We start from the raw sequence: 6,000 nt of genomic DNA on the forward strand, positions 1-6,000 counted from the left end.
TTCAGCTGGATGTTGGAGCACATGCGTGGATCCTTGTAGCCCCACTTGTAGGGTATCTTGGCTTGCCTCAGCGCTGCTGTGACGTCTGAGGATCCTCTTCTTGCCTGCATGGTTGCTTGAGAGAGGTCCGAGTATAGACGGATCTCTGAATAGGGGTCAGTAAAGATGGCATGCTGCGAGTAATGTCCATCAATGGCATTGAGATTGGTAGGAATCCCGGTCTGAGTAATCTATGTGCTCTATGGATTGTTAGCTCTTGTGCCGACATTTCTGGTAGAAGCTTCCTCGTGAGTTGTTGGAGGTAGCCATGAATTTTGGAGTTAGACATATTCTCTGGAATGCCTCAGATTTTCACAGTTTCTGTCCCCCTGGTCCACTAATTAGGGTGGTAAGAAACCCGCCACTGAGGGGGTTAAAGGAAATGTGTTCAGTTTCTCCTCCGGATGAATTAAGGGAACCTGGCCCCTATTGTACAACTGTGGACTTAAACACTAAAGCATGGAGCGCACAGACCCATCGTATAGCTGGAAACCCCCTACAATATGGCTCCCAGGTCTCTGTCAGTTCCGCGTGCTCACCGCGTGCTGACCGGAGTACATTAGAGGAGGTGCGGGGATACGCTGCCGACAAAGAACGGTTACATATAACGCTGCGAACAGAATGAAGACAATGAGGCACCAGGCCGCGGCGGAGGAACGAGCCTCCTCTATGTGGGACCAAGCTAGAAAATGGCCGAGGCTCCAGCTTCCTTTAATACATCAATGCTCCTACAAACGGACAATACAGGGAACGTCGTAATAACATCAAGTTGGGAGGAATTCTGGAAACCGTCCCCCCAGATGAACTGCGCCATTCAGCGACTGCCTTGTTCAACAAGTTATTGGATCGTCCAGAAGCTACAGAGGTCAAGACTGAGCGAATCCCTAGATTAGCAGGATATCACAGAGCAGACCTTCCTCCTCTCCAGGATGCTCCATGTAGGATACATGTTGTAGTATATGCATTCCATTGTAGAAATAGAGCTTTTCAGGTTTCTCACATCAGCCTATGCAAATACCTATATATCTATATAAAAAGGCGAGAGCCCTCACTCACTCACTGACTCACTCACTGACTCACCACTAATTCTCTACCTTTGGCAGGAGCATTCTTTAGGTCCTAAATAGGAAAAGTAAAGGGGTCACAATTCGATTATACCATGCCAAGTACAGAAGAAAGTGCACCCCTATATAACGTACCTAATCTATTTCTCTAACTTCCCAGTGTCGTACAAATATGAAATTTGGCATGACCACTTTTAGGTCCTAAATGAGAAGGGTAAGAGGGTCACTACTTCAATATTCAATTTGAATAACTGAAAATCTGCGATATACGGCATAGTTCTTTTCTCAGAAACCATAAAGCCTAGGGAAATGATTTGTATACTGAGGAGAATCTACCTCTCCTCTATGTGTATATACTGAGGAGAATCTACCTCCCCTCCATGTGTGTATATCCTGAGGAGAATCTACCTCCCCTCTATGTGTATATACTGAGGAGAATCTACCTCACCTCTATGTGTATATACTGAGGAGAATCTACCTCACCTCTATGTGTATATACTGAGGAGAATCTACCTCACCTCTATGTGTATATACTGAGGAGAATGTACCTCCCCTCTATGTGTATATACTGAGGAGAATCTACCTCTCCTCTATGTGTATATACTGAGGAGAATCTACCTCCCCTCTATGTGTGTATATCCTGAGGAGAATCTACCTCACCTCTATGTGTATATACTGAGGAGAATCTACCTCCCCTCTATGTGTGTATATCCTGAGGAGAATCTACCTCCCCTCTATGTGTATATACTGAGGAGAATCTACCTCCCCTCTATGTGTGTATATCCTGAGGAGAATCTACCTCCCCTCTATGTGTATATACTGAGGAGAATCTACCTCCCCTCTATGTGTGTATATCCTGAGGAGAATCTACCTCCCCTCTATGTGTATATACTGAGGAGAATCTACCTCCCCTCTGTGTGCATATACTGTGGAGAATCTACCTCACCTCTATGTGTATATACTGAGGAGAATCTATCTCACCTCTATGTATATATACTGAGGAGAATCTACCTCCCCTCTATGTGTATATACTGGGGCGAATCTACCTCCCCTTAATGTGTATATACTGAGGAGAATCTACCTCACCTCTCTGTGTATATACTGAGGAGAATCTACCTCCCCTCTATGTGTATATACTGAGGAGAATCTACCTCACCTCTATGTGTATATACTGAGGAGAATCTACCTCCCCTCTGTGTGTATATACTGAGGAGAATCTACCTCCCCTCTGTGTGCATATACTGTGGAGAATCTACCTCACCTCTATGTGTATATACTGAGGAGAATCTATCTCACCTCTATGTATATATACTGAGGAGAATCTACCTCCCCTCTATGTGTATATACTGGGGCGAATCTACCTCCCCTTAATGTGTATATACTGAGGAGAATCTACCTCACCTCTCTGTGTATATACTGAGGAGAATCTACCTCCCCTCTATGTGTATATACTGAGGAGAATCTACCTCACCTCTATGTGTATATACTGAGGAGAATCTACCTCCCCTCTGTGTGTATATACTGAGGAGAATTTACCTCCCCTCTCCGTTTACACACTGAGGACAATCTACCTCCCCTCTATGTGTATATACTGGGGCGAATCTACCTCCCCTTAATGTGTATATACTGAGGAGAATCTACCTCACCTCTCTGTGTATATACTGAGGAGAATCTACCTCCCCTCTATGTGTATATACTGAGGAGAATCTACCTCATCTCTATGTGTATATACTGAGGAGAATCTACCTCCCCTCTGTGTGTATATACTGAGGAGAATCTACCTCCCCTCTCCGTTTACACACTGAGGACAATCTACCTCCCCTCTATGTGTATATACTGGGGCGAATCTACCTCCCCTTAATGTGTATATACTGAGGAGAATCTACCTCACCTCTCTGTGTATATACTGAGGAGAATCTACCTCCCCTCTATGTGTATATACTGAGGAGAATCTACCTCATCTCTATGTGTATATACTGAGGAGAATCTACCTCCCTCTCTGTGTATATACTGAGGAGAATCTACCTCCCCTCTCCGTTTACACACTGAGGACAATCTACCTCCCCTCTATGTGTATATACTGGGGCGAATCTACCTCCCCTTAATGTGTATATACTGAGGAGAATCTACCTCACCTCTCTGTGTATATACTAATGAGAATCTACCTCACCTCTATGTCTATATACTGAGAAGAATCTACCTGACCTCTATGTGTATATACTGAGGAGAATCTACCTCCCCTCTGTGTGTATATACTGAGGAGAATCTACCTCCCCTCTATGTGCATATACTGTGGAGAATCTACCTCACCTCTATGTGTATATGCTGAGGAGAATCTACCTCCCCTCTATGTGTATATACTGAGGAGAATCTATCACCCCTCTATGTGTATATACTGAGGAGAATCTACCTCCCCTCTCCGTTTATCACTGAGGGGAATCTACCTCCCCTCTATGTGTATATACTGAGGAGAATCTACCTCACCTCTATGTGTATATACTGAGGAGAATCTACCTCCCCTCTGTGTGTATATACTGAGGAGAATCTACGTCCCCTCTCCGTTTACACACTGAGGACAATCTACCTCCCCTCTATGTGTATATACTGGGGCGAATCTACCTCCCCTCAATGTGTATATACTGGGGCGAATCTACCTCCCCTTAATGTGTATATACTGAGGAGAATCTACCTCACCTCTCTGTGTATATACTAATGAGAATCTACCTCACCTCTATGTCTATATACTGAGAAGAATCTACCTGACCTCTATGTGTATATAGTGAGGAGAATCTACCTCCCCTCTGTGTGTATATACTAATGAGAATCTACCTCACCTCTATGTCTATATACTGAGGAGAATCTACCTAACCTCTATATGTATATACTGAGGAGAATTTACCTCACCTGTATGTGTGTATATACTGAGGAGAATCTACCCCACCTCTATGTGTATATACTGAGAAGAATCTACCTCCCCTCAATGTGTATATACTGAGGAGAATCTACCTCCCCTCTATGTGTATATACTAATGAGAATCTACCTCCCCTCTATGTCTATATACTGAGAAGAATCTACCTGACCTCTATGTGTATATACTGGGGCGAATCTACCTCCCCTCAATGTGTATATACTGAGGAGAATCTACCTCACCTCTATGTCTATATACTGAGAAGAATCTACCTGACCTCTATCTGTATATACTGAGGAGAATCTACCTCACCTCTATATGTATATACTGAGGAGAATCTACCTCACCTCTCTGTGTATATACTAATGAGAATCTACCTCACCTCTATGTCTATATACTGAGAAGAATCTATCGGTATATACTGAGGAGAATCTACCTCCCCTCTATGTGTATATACTGAGAAGAATCTACCTCACCTCTATGTGTATATACTGAGGAGAATCTACCTCACCTCTATATGTATATACTGAGGAGAATCTACCTCACCTCTATGTGTGTATATACTGAGGAGAATCTACCTGACCTCTATGTGTATATAGTGAGGAGAATCTACCTCCCCTCTGTGTGTATATACTAATGAGAATCTACCTCACCACTATGTCTATATACTGAGGAGAATCTACCTCACCTCTATATGTATATACTGAGGAGAATTTACCTCACCTGTATGTGTGTATATACTGAGGAGAATCTACCCCACCTCTATGTGTATATACTGAGAAGAATCTACCTCCCCTCAATGTGTATATACTGAGGAGAATCTACCTCCCCTCTATGTGTATATACTAATGAGAATCTACCTCCCCTCTATGTCTATATACTGAGAAGAATCTACCTGACCTCTATGTGTATATACTGAGGAGAATCTACCTCACCTCTATATGTATATACTGAGGAGAATCTACCTCACCTCTATGTGTTTATACAGTATACTGAGGAGAATCTACCTCACCTCTATGTGTGTATAAACTGAGGAGAATCTACCTCACCTCTATGTGTATATGCTGAGGACAATCTACCTCCCCTCTATGTGTATATACTGGGGCGAATCTACCTCCCCTCTCTGCGTATATACTAATGAGAATCTCCCTCACCTCTATGTCTATATACTGAGGAGAATCTGCCTGACCTCTATGTCTATATACTGAGAAGAATCTACCTGACCTCTATGTGTATATACTGAGGAGAATCTACCTCCCCTCTATGTCTATATACTGAGGAGAATCTACCACACCTCTGTGTGTATATACTGGGGCAAATCTACCTCCCCTCAATGTGTATATACTGGGGCGAATCTACCTCTCATCAATGTGTATATACTGAGGAGAATCTACCTCACCTCTCTGTGTATATACTAATGAGAATCTACCTCCCCTCAATGTGTATATACTGGGGCGAATCTACCTCCCCTCAATGTGTATATACTGAGGAGAATCTACCTCACCTCTCTGTCTATATACTGAGAAGAATCTACCTGACCTCTATCTGTATATACTGAGGAGAATCTACCTCACCTCTATATGTATATACTGAGAATCTACCTCACCTCTCTGTGTATATACTAATGAGAATCTACCTCACCTCTATGTCTATATACTGAGAAGAATCTATCGGTATATACTGAAGAGAATCTACCTCACCTCTATGTGTATATACTGAGGAGAATCTACCTCACCTCTATATGTATATACTGAGGAGAATCTACCTCCCCTCTATGTGTATATACTGAGGAGAATCTACCTCCCCTCTGTGTGCATATACTGGGGCGAATCTACCTCCCCTTAATGTGTATATACTGAGGAGAATCTACTTCACCTCTCTGTGTATATACTAATGAGAATCTACCTCACCTCTATGTCTATATACTGAGAAGAATCTACCTGACCTCTATGTGTATATACTGAGGAGAATCTACCTCCCCTCTGTGT

Source organism: Eleutherodactylus coqui, chromosome 13 (assembly GCF_035609145.1).
Source record: "Eleutherodactylus coqui strain aEleCoq1 chromosome 13, aEleCoq1.hap1, whole genome shotgun sequence".
NCBI lineage: Eukaryota > Metazoa > Chordata > Amphibia > Anura > Eleutherodactylidae > Eleutherodactylus > Eleutherodactylus coqui.